Here is a 14,600-nt window from a genome sequence, read left to right as displayed (position 1 = left end):
TCAGTGATGGACAGAGAGGCCTGGTGTGCTGCGATTCATGGGGTCTCAAAGATTCGGACATGACTGAGCGACTGAACTGAGATGAACTGAACTGAACTGAATTAGGAGAAGCATCTGCCTTCTGAGACATGTGACACAATGAAGGGGAGTAATGATCTGAATAAAATGCCTTAGAAAAGAAAGAGGTAGAATGACTTAGGTGACACCTGGCTAAACTTTGTTCTCTTACTCAAGAGAAAGGCTATTTGTTTGTTTTTTTAATTGCATCTGAGTCAGTCACAATTAATTTGCAAGAAATATTTACACATTTATTTTTAAAGAAAATTATGCAATCCAAATTTCAGGATTTCACTCACTAAGACAGTAGCAGTCAAGAAAGGAAGTAGGCAAATTACAGCATCTTTAGGGCTATCTGCATGGTTAAGATAAAAGTCTGCATGGTTTAACCTTTGAGGAGCTGAGGATTGGAGAGAGAAAGAGACAGAGATGGAGAGGCAGATGGAAAGAAAGAGGGAGGGCAAGGAAAACCCAAGTAAGAAAATCATTCTATTAACTTGGTCATCCACTTACTACTTGTGTTTATTTTGTAATGAATGTGTAGCACTCAACTAGTTAGATTTCACTCCTGCTGTTGCTCAGTTCCTAAGTCGTATCAGCTCTTTGTGATCCCATGGACTATAGCACGTCAGGCTCCTCTGTCCTCTACTGTCTCCCAACATGTGTCTTATATCACTTTAGTCATGTCTGATTCTGTGCGATTACCCTATGGACTGAAGCCTGTCGGGCTCCTCTGTCCATGGGATTCTCCAGGCAAGAATACTGGAGTGGATTGCCACGCCCTCCTCTAGGAGATCTTCCCAACCCAGGCATCAAATCCACGTCTCTTACATCTCTTGCTTTGGCAAGTAGGTTGTTTACCACTAGCACCATCTGGGAAGCCAAAGTTTGCTCGGATTCATGTTCATCAAGTCAGTAATGATATCTAACCTTCTCATCCTCTGCCGCCCCCTTCTTATTTTGTCCTCAATCTTTCCCAGCATCAGGGTCTTTTCCAATGAGTCGGCTGTTGGGACCAGGTGGCCAAAGTATTGGAGCTTCAGCCTCAGTATCTGCAATGAATATTCAGGATTGATTTCCTTAAAGATTGATTGGTTTGATCTCCTTGCTGTCCAAGGGACTCTCAAGAGTCTTTTCCAGCACCACAATTCAAAAGCATCAGTTCTTTGGTATCAGCCTTCTCTATGGACCAACTCTCATCCTACTCCCTGAAAGACAGTCACTTATGAGCTCTGTGTTTTTCAAGAAAGTATCATACAGTGAAGTATAGCATATGGCTGTCAAATGGCTATTCTTGCTTAACATAATTTCTGTGCATAAACACTGCCTGATGCTGCTAGCCAGTAGGACCAGTTAATCCTAATAGCAGACTTTAGTGAATTCAGCTGAAGCCAAAGAGCTATAATTATTTACGGCACAGAGGTAATTAGAAGATCAGTTGAGAAAGTGAAAGTATAGGAAAATATCCAGCATATTTCACCAATGAACCAGAAAACCATCTTTTTTTTTTCTACATTACTATTGGTCATTGTGTTTTATACACAATTATTTCTTTGAGAGACTACAAATGAACACTGCCCTGAAGATATAGCATTGCAGAGATGTAGCTAACATAATTCTCTGGCAACAAATTTAATTCAAAAGGATTAAGTATATTCATAGAATTTAAACCAATCAAATCACAAAGCCAATTTCTGAATTCATTTTCCAGCTAGCTTAATTATACAGCCCCAAGCTCTGACTTCTCATCAATTACCCAAGTTGTAAAAATCCAAGCCCAGTTCTATGAAGTATTAATCAACACACCTGATATCGGAAAACAGACTTTACTATGTGTCTCTGTGCTGAAAATCAAAGCAGTCACCACTGTCTATTTAGCCATAGTCAACTTAAAGAAACGTTAATATATGAATTACATACTTTTTCAAAGCTGCACTGGTTGAGCAGACGAAACAGCAAAGCAGTTAAGGAGCAAGGAAAATAAAATTTGCTAGTGACTGAGCACCAAATGAGACAATTTTTAAAAGCAAAAGAAAAATGTCAAATAGGAGAGGTTGCAAATAGAAGAGCTGTTTAAACGTGGTAAAGAAGATGTAAAGCCACAGCGGGTCATTAGGGACCCTCCCAAAACTCCACGAGGCCCTCTCCCCTACCCCAGGTGATGTCAGGGCATCTGGTGCTCAGATGGAGTTAGACTAAAGGTCAGAAGCTGATCCAGTGCCAAGTGTCTATGTCATCTCATTAGGGAAATTTCCCTCCAAAAAACTCCGTAACAATGTGCTCCGTGTGGATGTCAACCATACTTCAGGCAAGTTAAAAAGATGAAACATGCAGTTAGTGAGAGCCCAGTAACTTTGCTTTGCTTTTTCTCTATTTGTGGCAAGGCAGAAGTGCATGACTCAATAGATTAGACATCTTTATGTACAAAATTGTCAGATATCAGAAATGCGAGACCTACAGCTTGAAGAAGAAAAACAGTTTTGGAAAGGAATGGAGATTAATTTCAATAAATAAGATTAAACATGTGTACAAACTGGTATTTTCCAGAGACACATGATATTTGGGCCAAACTTAAATGAAATAAATTTTATACAATTAAAATTTACATGGCACCTAGAGATGCACTCAAAAGAACTTCCAAGATGCTATGAATTTCACTGTTAAATCCCATTTTTATGACAAGCAGAGAAGCCTTAAAATTGACCAAATACTTATGACACAACAAAAAGCACTGTATTCAGTAACTTGTATTATTCTATAATGGAAAAGAATGTGAAAAAGAATATATATATTAGCTCAGATGCTCAGTTATGTCTGACTCTTTGCAACCCTATGGACCATAGTCTGGCAGGCTCCTCTGTCTATGGGATTTTCCAAGCCAGATTACTGGAGTGAGTTGTCATTTCCTTCTCCAGGGGATCTTCCTGACCCAGGGATCAAACACATGTCTCTTATGTCTCCTCCATTGGCAGGCAGATTCTTTACCTCTGAGCCATCTGGGAAACCCATATATGGGCTGTATCTGAAATCACTATGCTGTACATCTCAAACACTGTGGAACTATACTTTAATACTAATAATAGTAATAATAATAAAATCGACCAAAAATGTCCATTTTACAAACCCCTCTCCTCTTTGATTTCTCTTCACTTTTGTTGAAAATCTAGTGACCACAGAATGAGAAAACAATAAGATAATATATTTGATATTTACTGTCTAAAAAAGGAAAGTAGATAAATTTTTTGTTTGTAATTCAGAGTCAAAAGTAACATTTAGTCCTGGCCAAGAAGTAGGTTAAGTCCCCTCCCTGGTCACAAGGTCCACACCAGATAAAAGGTAACATCTCCCTCCTGGGACTCCAGAAGGGGTTTCAGCAGAACAGAATGCCCTCCTGCAGCAAAGCTCCCAGCCCCTCCTCCTCCCACTCCCTCAACAGTCTTGGTCACTTATCTCTGGAAAACCAGCTTCCTTCCTCCACTCGCCCACCATTAACACCCAGGCTCAAATGATCTGAAAGGTTAAGAGATGTGAAAACTTGTTCTTTCTCATACATAGGGTAAATCGAAGTGGAGAAATTTCCATGATGGCTCCGTGGGAACAGAGACCAGGGTACCAACTGTACAAACTCACCCAGACACCTCTGCTCTGGCCTCTTGTTTAGGTTCACGTGAAAGTGAAAGTGTTCGTCACTCAGTCCTGTCTGACTCTTTGTGACCCTATGGACTGTAGTCTGCCAGGCTCTTGTGTCCCTGGAATTCTCCAGGCAAGAATACTGGGGTGGGTTGCCGTTCCCTTCTCCAGGGGATCTTCCTGACTCAGGGATCAAACCCCAGTCTTCTGCATTGCAGGCAGATTCTTTACTGCTGGAGCTTAGATGATTGTTATCTGCTTCCACAACCCCAAAGACTTTGCTTTTTCATTTACTTCTTGTGGTTCCTCCTCTATACTCTGCTTGTGGTAGTCATGGTAAGAATATGTTCTGTTTGAAGAAAGCAAGGTTATTGGACGTAACGTATTTCTATATAGATTTTATACCCACATTACCATCCCATGAGCATAAGGAAGAGATGGGTTATTCAAAGGTGATAAAAGGTAGAACCACAACTACAGTTTAATTCTCATAACTATTCTCAAGACTGGGGTACTCACTACACACTAAGACAAGAGGAAACTCACCTTTGAGATGATATACATAGCCTCGACGGGATATGTTTCCTATTCCTTCACTGTCTTTCAGTCCATATCGTACACACAATCCACTGATTTACATCTAGGTTATTTCCTCTCATTATCATCTGAATGGCTAAATCAGGGAAGGCAGAATTCTGTTAATAATAGAAAAATAATTTTTAAAAAATTTAAACATTGGTGAGTGGGTATACATGTGTGCTCAGTTGCTCAGTCATGTCCACGTTTTTTGCAACCCCATGGGCTATAGCCCGCCACCCTCCTCTGTCCATGCGATTCTCCAGGCAAGAATACTAGAGTGGGTTGCCCTTTCCCATTCTAGGGGATCTTCTCAATCCAGGGATTAAACCCTCATCTCCTGCATCTCCTGCATGGGCAGGCAGATTCTTTACCACTGATCTACCTGGGGAGCCCCAGATGTTTGTATATAACCATAAATAATTTTGGAATTTAAATGATACATTATTAAATACATGTATCTGATTATGTAGTTGATAGGTTATGGGAGAAACAGCTTTTACCTTTCTTGTATTTTATAACTTATAAAAAGCATGAATGATTTTACTAGGAACTAAGAAAACATTATTTTTTAAAAGATAGCTGTCTTGAAGGGCAAATTGTTCACTTTCTTAGTTGGTTCAAATGAAATCAAAGCTTTAGAATACACTTTTTAGTTGAAAAATTATTGAACTTTAATATTATATGTGAATATATGTATGTCTATTAAATTCAAGGAGATTTTAATGAGTTTATCATATAGAATTTATATAGTGAATAATATGAAGGACTATAAGTATCTTCAGACAATGATCTTTCACTTAATGTCAGCAATATCTACTCACTGTTACTTCCTTTATCCATAAAATGGAAATAATAAATCCTCATAAGACTACTGGGATAATTCAGTGACTTTAACAGAGGTAGTATGAGTGAAGAGATTAGTCAAGTATTTGGCATATTATAAACATGTAGTGTACAGAAGCTATTATTTTATAAAAAGTGAAAAAGCATTAGAGAGGGTTCTTCATTTTTTAATATTATGGAGCAGTTTTATAAGTGATCCAGTGATCTTTGTGCAGGTTTCAGAAGAGTGAATTAATTTTGAAGTATATAATTTCAGGGCTGGAAGAGACCCTGGAGATTGACTTTGGTAATTTCCAGTATATAGGTGTGGGCCAAAGGCTAGGCACGTGACATGCCTCATACCAGAGAATCAGAACGTTTGGGGGATGGATACTTGGAATTTGAAAAGTATCTTCAATTTACCTACAGTTTATATGAAACGATTGACCTAAGAAGAGTCCGCATCACTTCCTACTCTTGTATGTAAATGAGAAAGCGCAAACAGACATGTGTATTACAACCCAGGAACAGTAAGTAATGTATCTGCAGCCCCAGAACTCATTACAGCAACGCAGAAAGTGCCCACCCGAACTTAGGACTTCCGGTCTCCTCTGTCCCTCTGTCCTTTTAAAAGGACCATTGCATGACAGACTGTGATCACTTTCTTTTACTATCCACCGACACTGTTTGCACTACTCTCACCAAGGGTTTATAGACAGCTTTGAAAAAAGATGGTTTTTAAACAAAACTTGGCTTAAATGAGACCACAGTACACCCTTTGCTCTGCTTTTTTAGGGTCGTGGCTGCATCCTGACAACCACAGTGAAGACCTTGGTTCAACAAAGAAGAAGGACCATCTCTGATCTCAGTGGGGAAGGTTCTTTTTAATCACCACTGGGAATGATTTCAAACAGCAGGTATTTTTAGCTTTATCTGAAAGCTAGAAGAAGTGTGTGTGCTGCGTGCCTGTGTGTAGGTGGTGTGTGTGTATGTGATGTGTGTGTGTGCATGTGTATGTGTATTGTATATGTGTTTGTGCAAGTATGTGTGTATTGTATATGAGAGAGAGAGAGGACTTGGGTATCATACGTGTTTACTTCACTTGATCTATTTTTATGCATCTGTATCCTATAGTCTGGACTTCCCAGGTGGTGCTAGCCATAAAGAAGTTGCCTGCAATGCAGGAGACATAAGAGATGCAGGTTTGATTGCTGGGTCGGGAATATCTCCCGGAGGAGAGCATTGCAACCCACTCCAGTGTTCTCACTTGGAGAATCCCATGGACAGAGGAGCCTAAGGGGCTACAGTCCACAGGGTCGCAGAGTCGGATATGACTGAAGGGACTGAGCATGCACACACATATTGTATAATCTGCCAGATTGCACAACAGTTAGTGCAAGAGGTAAACAGCAGAGAAAACTAAAATAGGCTTTTTATTAATTAAGGTGATTGTTTCAGTGTATCCTCGTAGGTATTAACACCAGATAATATGAAAAAAACAATCAGGGAAAAAACTCACGTACTGAATTCAAGCTGTATGTCTGTACTGGGAAAAGATTGTCTTTTCCAAATTAGATTAACTACCAGTAAATGCTCTTTTTATTCAAATAACGCTTGAGTACTTCTCTGTTTCCTCATTTCCTGAAAAATAGATTTTAAAAAAGCATTAGGCTCCCTTCCAGCAACAGGAACTCATAGGAAGAGAAATAGTCCCAATAATAAACTGGTAGGAAAAGTGACCGCTCTGCAAGGGGCTGCCTTCTGGTGCCAAAGCTCCCCTCCCCATAGGTGGGGAGAACAGAGTGGGTGGAGCTGGTTCTGTATTCCAGGAGGAGGGACAGAGCCCTGTTACCTCTGCACAGATGCTCACCTCTCGGGACTCACCGACTCTTCCACTGTGCAGTTAGTATTTTAATTGGATTTCTAAGAAATTGTGAGCATCTCATCCATAAGGTTGCATGATTTTGTTAACAAGAAGACACAACCTTTAAGGAAAATAAAAAGTAAAAAAGTAAAACAAAAAACACATACACTTTACCCACTAGGTGAGAGAGGAAACTCCTCTCGTTTGGTCTTTCTTAGTAATCTGCTGACAAAAATATAAATATATAGAAGAAAAAGCTCCTCGCTGCAGTTTATAACACCTTGCTGCTTCTGCTGCTAAGTCGCTTCAGTAGTGTCCGACTCTGTGTGACCCTATGGACAGCAGCCCACGAGGCTCCTCTGTCCATGGGATTTTCTAGGCAAGAATAATGGAGTGGGTTGGCATTTCCTTCTCCCTTCAGTTCAGTTCAGTCGCTCAGTCGTGTCCGACTCTTTGCGACCCCATGAATCGCAGCATGCCAGGCCTCCCTGTCCATCACCAACTCCCGGAGTTTACTCAAACTCATGCCCAGCGAGTCAGTGATGCCATCCAGCCTTCTCATCCTCTGTTATCCCCTTCTCCTCCTGCCCCCAATCCCTCCCAGCATCAGGGTCTTTTCAAATGAGTCAACTCTTTGCATGAGGTGGCCAAAGTATTGGAGTTTCAGATTCAGCATCAGTCCTTCCAATGAACACCCAGGACTGATCTCCTTGAGGATGGACTGGTTGGATCTCCTTGCAGTCCAAGGAACTCTCAAGAGTCTTCTCCAATACCGCAGTTGAAAACCATCAATTTTTCGGTGCTCAGCTTTCTTCACAGTCCAACTCTCACATCCATACATGACCACTGGAAAAACCATAGCCTTGACCAGACGGACCTTTGGTGGCAAAGTAATGCCTCTGCTTTTTAATATGCCATCTAGGTTGGTCATAACTTTCCTTCCAAGGAGTAAGCCTCTTTTAATTTCATGGCTGCACTCACCATCTGCAGTGATTTTGGAGCCCCCCAAAATAAAGTCTGACACTGTTTCCACTGTCTCCCCATCTATTTCCCATGAGATGATGGGACCAGATGCCATGATCTTAGTTTTCTGAATCTCAAGCTTTAAGCCAACTTTTTCACTCTCCCCTTTCACTTTCATCAAGAGGCTCTTTAGTTCCTATTCACTTTCTGCCATAAGGGTGGTGTCATCTGCATATCTGAGCTTATTGATTTTTCTCCCGGCAATCTTGATTCCAGCTTGTGCTTCTTCCAGCCAGCGTTTCTCATGATGTACTATGCATATAAGTTAAATAAGCACGGTGACAATATACAGCCTTAACATACTCCTTTTCCTATTTGGAACCAGTCTGTTTTTCCATGTCCAGTTCTAACTCTTGCTTCCTGACCTGCATACAGGTTTCTCAAGAGGCAGGTCAGGTGGTCTGGTATTCCCATCTCTTTCAGAATTTTCCAGTTTGTTGTGATCCACACAGTCAAAGGCTTTGGCGTAGTCAATACAGCAGAAATAGATGTTTTTCTGGAACTCTCTTGCTTTTTCGATGATCCAGTGGATATTGGCAATTTGATCTCTGGTTCCTCTGCCTTTTCTAAAACCAGCTTGAACATCTGGAAGCTCTTGGTTCACATATTGCTGAAGCCAGACTTGGAGAATTTTGAGCATTACCTTACTAGTGTGTGAGATGAGTGCAATTGTGTGGTAGTTTAATCATTCTTTGGGATTGCCTTTCTTAGGCATTGGAATGAAAACTGACCTTTTCCAGTCCTGTGGCCACTGCTGAGTTTTCCAAATTCGCTGGCATATTGAGTGCAGCACTTTCACAGCATCATCTTTCAGGATTTGAAATAGCTCAACTGGAATTCCATCATATCCACTAGCTTTGTTCATAGTGATGCTTTCTAAGGCCCACTTGACTTCACATTCCAGGATGTCTGGCTCTAGGTGAGTGATCACACCATTGTGATTATCTGGGTAGTGAAGATCTATTTTGTACAGTTCTTGTGTGTATTCTTGCCACCTCTTCTTAATATCCTCTGCTTCTGTTAGGTCCATGCCATTTCTGTCCTTTATTGAGCCCATTTTGCATGAAATGTTCCATTGGTATCTCTAATTTTCTTGAAGATATCTCTAGTCTTTCCCATTCTGTTGTTTTCCTATATTTCTTTTGCACTGATCACTGAGGAAGACTTTCTTATCTCTCCTGGCTATTCTTTGGAACTCTGCATTCAAATGGGAGTATCTTTCCTTTTCTCCTTTGCTTTTCGCTTTTCTTGTTTTCACAGCTATTTGTAAGGCCTCCTCAGACAACCATTTTGCCTTTTTGCATTTCTTTTCCATGGGGATGGTCTTGATCCCTGTCTCCTGTACAATGTCACGAACCTCCATCTATAGTTCATCAGGCACTCTGTCCATCAGATCTAGTCCCTTAAATCTATTTCTCACTTCCACTGTATAGTCAAAAGGGATTTGATTTAGGTCATACCTGAATGGTCTAGTGGTTATCCCTACTTTCTCCAGTTTAAGTCTGAATTTGGCAATAAGGAGTTCATGATCTGAGCCACAGTCAGTTCCTGGTCTTGTTTTTGCTGACTGTATAGAGCTTCTCCATTTTTGGCTGCAAAGAATGTAATCAATCTGATTTCAGTGTTGACCATCTGGTGATGTCCATGTGTAGAGTCTTTTCTTTCTTGTGTTGTTGGAAGAGGGTGTTTGCTATGACAGTGCGTTCTCTTGGCAGAACTCTGTTAGCCTTTGCCCTGCTTCATTCCGTACTCCAAGGCCAAATTTGCCTGTTACTCCAGGTGTTTCTTGACTTCCTACTTTTGCATTCCAGTCCCCTATAATGAAAAGGACATCTTTTTTGGCTGTTAGTTCTAAAAGGTCTTGTAGGTCTACATAGAACCGTTCAACTTCCGCTTCTTCAGCGTTACTGGTTGGGGCATAGGCTTGGATTACCGTGATATTGAATGGTTTGCCTTGGAAACGAACAGAGATCATTCTGTCATTTTTGAGATTGTATCCAAGTACTGCATTTCGGACTCTTTTGTTGACTATGACTCCTTCTCCCTTACAACAGCTTAATTGTCCGCAAAGCTATTTATTTTTTTTTTTTTTTTTTTCGCTTTTTTTCACAAAACTATTTAAAGGAATTGGGATCAGTCCTTGTTTCCTTCCCCAGCAAAGCTACTTTCTAACAAGCGACCTGGGATGAGTTGCTGGATGTTTCAAGGTTCAATTTCTTCATCTGTGAAACAGGGTGATTTGCAGGAATGACTCTCCAGGCAGTGTTTTGCCGGAGTCCAGCTTCTGGGTGCTCCCAGAGCCACCATGCACATCTCTTACAGACTGCCTTCTGTGACATCACACCAGGAGCTGGAACTCTGCCTATGGTTGGGATTTTCATACCATAGAAATTGGCAGATACTAATTTTTTTCTGAAGATCTATAGTTAAACATTTGCCTGATTTAAATGTTTTGATAATTTATAAATGATGAAGATTTAGCATAGGTTTAATGATTTATGTGCCTAGTCACTCAGTCGTGTCGGGCTCTTTGCAACCCCACGAACTGTAGCCCGCCAGGCTCCTCGGTCCATGGGGATTCTCCAGGCAAGAATACTGGAGTGGGTTGCTATGCCCTCCTCCAGGGTTTCTTCCCAGCCCAGGGATTGAACCCAGGCCTCTAACATTGCAGGCAGAGTCTTTACCAGCTGAGCTACAGCTGCTACTTTTTGCTCTGATGAAATTAGCGCTCGTTCTCCTCTTCCCTAAACCACCTTCAGGTTTTAGCCTGACAGTTATATAGCTATCACTAAAGAGAAACCGAAAGGATATGAGTCAAGGGGGAAAAATGGTACAAGAAAAATCGCAGCTGCTCACTTAATGTGTATATGATGTGACCACAAAAAATTTTGGCCCTGCTGAACCTGTGTTTCCTCATCTGAGAAATAAATAAGGTAAATACTTTCTCACAAAGTTTGTGTAAAAAAACTGAGAAAGCAAAAATAAAGATCCTAGCTTGCAAAGCATTTAAAGAAAACAATTTAATTCCCCTGCCTTTTTGATCTGGAGATTCCAGGAACTTCAAATAACTATTATGACAAAATACAATGCATTCATGGTATGCAAACCCAGAGATGCCTGTTAGGATGCTATGTGTGTGTGCTCAGTCACTCAGTTATGCCCTACTCTTTGCTACCCCATGGACTGTAGTCCACCAGGCTCCTCTGTTCATGGGATTTCCAGACAAGAATACTGGAGTGGGTTGCCATTTCTGTTCACCTGAGCACTCTGCAAATATGAGGAAGTGCTAAGCAGACAAAACATCAGATAAGAAGTCCCTGAAGAGAGGAAGTGTTTGCAGAAAAATTTAACTCTTATCCTGCCGAATAGCCACTTTACACACAGTAATAAAGAAAAGCAATCAAATGCTGGCAATTATGATTTAATTACAATAGAAAGAAATTTAAATTTGCTTGTCAATGATGTAAAAGATGGTGTTATGGTCTTTAGTAAATAAAACTCCATACATCAGAAGAAGATGCTCTGTAAATACTGAATGGAAACTAATCAGTGATTTCTTGGGTACATGTTGCTTTAGGTTAAATATCTTTCATAATAGTAATTTGAGCTTGCAATTTTTTTGCCCCGACTTGCAAAATATGTGTTCTGTTTGCAGATGAAATCCTAGATGTGCATAGAACAGTCATCTTATGTACAATCCCCGGACTGTTTTAAATTTTAGTTTGGGTCTTACATAATGTCACCCAGCCAACCCACTGCTTATTTGTCAAAGACTATTTACAGAAAAATAAGGGGCTACAGAGAATATACATCCTATTGGAAATTTGTAATAAAGCAATCTAATTTACAAAGCCCTTTTCTCTTATGAAGCCATTTGGGGAGGAACATAAAGGAAAAACTGCATTCAAATTAAGAGAATGTATTTTTTAATCTCTTTTGAAAAGTTAGCTGAGATCTTAACATAATAGCTGCGTTATTTTTTATAGTTTTTCTGTTCTTGTTTTTCTTCATACATCCTATAGTCTACTCAATGACTTCTCGTCATTTCTTTGTACTGTTAAATGTAAAGTGTTTCTAAATGTGTATATAAAGGACTGTTTGAGAAGGGTCATGCCATGCAGTAAATAAGCATTCATATGTCAAGTAAGGATTGAAGTGAACCCTACTGCTTAACTTGAAAAACCATCAAGAGAGGTGTTTCTTTTTTTCATTTTGCCCGAAAAAGTTGAAAAAAGAAAAAATCAAATTGATTTATATCAATCCTAAATAGTCACTCATTTATTCCCCATTGTATATACCAGTAACTGAGCCCCAACCCCACTCCCAATTCCCATAGGACAGCATCCAGAAGGTTCATGACCTCTGTCTGAGTCCCAGGAAGAATCCAGTGCATGCACGTAACATCACAGTAACTGTTACAAGGAAAAACTACGGAAGATATTGTTTAAAGTCATATTAAATAAAAACATGTTATTTAAAATCGGAAGTCACTTAGGAATCTGCACAAGAAATAGAAAACACTACAGGGATTTAAATAGAAAATAATGATCTTAGAAAAAATTTGGTGGTTCAAAAAACATTTTGGAAAAAAGCTTGGTGAGTTTCCAGGAATGAATTTCAGAGTGAGAAACACACCAGTGATCTCATTCAGGGAGACCACTACAAGAACTGTTGTGTCAAAGACCCACATCAGAGCTCTGATCTAGGAAACTGGGCAGCTAGGCATCAGCAGTGTGCACCGCGGGGGTCACTGGAGCAGCTGCCTCTGGTCACTGGGAAGCTTGAGTGTGACATTGCGTGCCCTATAGAAAGAACGCTGACCTTGACAATGCTGCTAAAATCTCAGAAGCAGCTCAAGGTCGCAGGTAGACACCTCCACTTCTTTATTTCCGTGTTCCGCATCGTGAGAGCATCTAGAACTCAGTTGCAAAGGGATCTGAGAGTCCAGTTTTGGCTTTCTAATCTTTGCAGTAATCAGCAGGATGGGAGGCGAAGGGACTGGAATTGATCTGCTGATGCATAGCATCCACACACCATTTCCCTGGTTCAGCACAAGAGCATTCACATGTATCATATCTAATCCTCACAAACCTCCCTGTACTTGGAAACATCCCCTAGATATTCAGTTCAGTTCAGTCACTCAGTCGTGTCTGACTCTTTGTGACCCAGTAGACTGCAGCATACCAGGCTTCCCAGTCCATCACCAACTCCCAGAGCTTGCCCAAATATTGAGAATGAGGAAATGAGATTTAGCAATAAAGAAGGTGGGCAGATTATGTTTACTGAACACCTACCTATGCCAGACACAGTTCTAGATGCTTTATATCCATTATAAATCACAAGGATTTCCTTAATCCTTCTAATAGTTTAATGGTTATAAAATAGCAAGATTATACAGATGATATGGAAGCTGAAGGAGGTAAAATATATTTACCTGTGTAACACCCAACTGGAAAATTTGCCATTCAAATCCTTGTTGTCTGACAGTAAAACCCATAATCTTTTCATCAATACATTTTTAAAGATACTTTTAGAAATGCTGTTGTTGTTTCCTTTGTTGCTAAGTATACCATGACATGATCAAAATAACACATTGATTTATTGATAATAGCTTCCTGAATAACTGCTCTTGAGTAAGAACGTGGCTTTGTTCATTGATGGTTAATTCCCCTTTAGTCTAGAAAACACATTGTCTAAATAAATTGTATGTGTTGAATCATAATATTTATACAAATACACACATGTTCCAGTATGTGTTCTTCTGTCATTTTATCTTATACTCTGAGAACTGTTGTTGTTGTTTAGTCAATAAATTGTGTCCAACTCTTTTTTGACCCCATGAACTGCAGTCCACCAAGCTCCTCTGTCCATGGGATTTCCTAGGCAAAACCGTTGGAGTAGGTAGCCATTTCCTTCTCCAGGGGATCTTCCCAGCCCAGGGATCAAATCCATGTCTCCAGCTTTGTAGGCAGGGTCTTTATGAGCTACCTAGGAAGCCCATACACCAAGAACAGTAACTTTTAAAATATTGCCTTTATCTTACCAATAATTATCAATTTTTTATAGCAACTAAATAGAGTTAGATTATTGAAGTCTAGGAAAATATGTGCCAGATTTTTATGTGGCCAAAGAATAATTTTATTTCAACAGCATCACTTTTACAATGAGAAATGATTCTTCCAACCCTGATGGCAGAAGACTGAGAATGAGGAAATGTGACTTTATCTTGAAAACACACATCTGACTCTCAGAGGGAACAACATAGGTACCTAAGCCCCTCTTACTCTAAGAAAGCATCAGCATCATTTCCTTTCTGGCCCTTGTGGGCTCAGCACACAGGTTTTGTGGTGAAACAAGTATAAGTGTGTGTGCGTGTAGTCATGTCTGATTCTTTGTGACCCCATGGACTGAAGCTCACCAAACTCCTCTGTCCATGGGATTTCCCAGGCAAGAATACTGGAGTGGGTTGCCATTTCCTTCTCTAGGTGATCTTCCTGACCCAGGGACTGGACCTGCATCTCCTGCATTGACAGGCGGGTTTTTTTTTTTTTTTACCACTGAGCCACCAGAGAAGGTCTTCAAAAGAATATAGATATGATTAGTGGATTGAGACATTTAGCCTCTA

Source organism: Dama dama, chromosome 11, assembly GCF_033118175.1.
Source record: "Dama dama isolate Ldn47 chromosome 11, ASM3311817v1, whole genome shotgun sequence".
NCBI classification, from domain to species: Eukaryota; Metazoa; Chordata; class Mammalia; order Artiodactyla; family Cervidae; genus Dama; species Dama dama.
Note: the sequence above shows the minus strand (reverse complement) of the source record.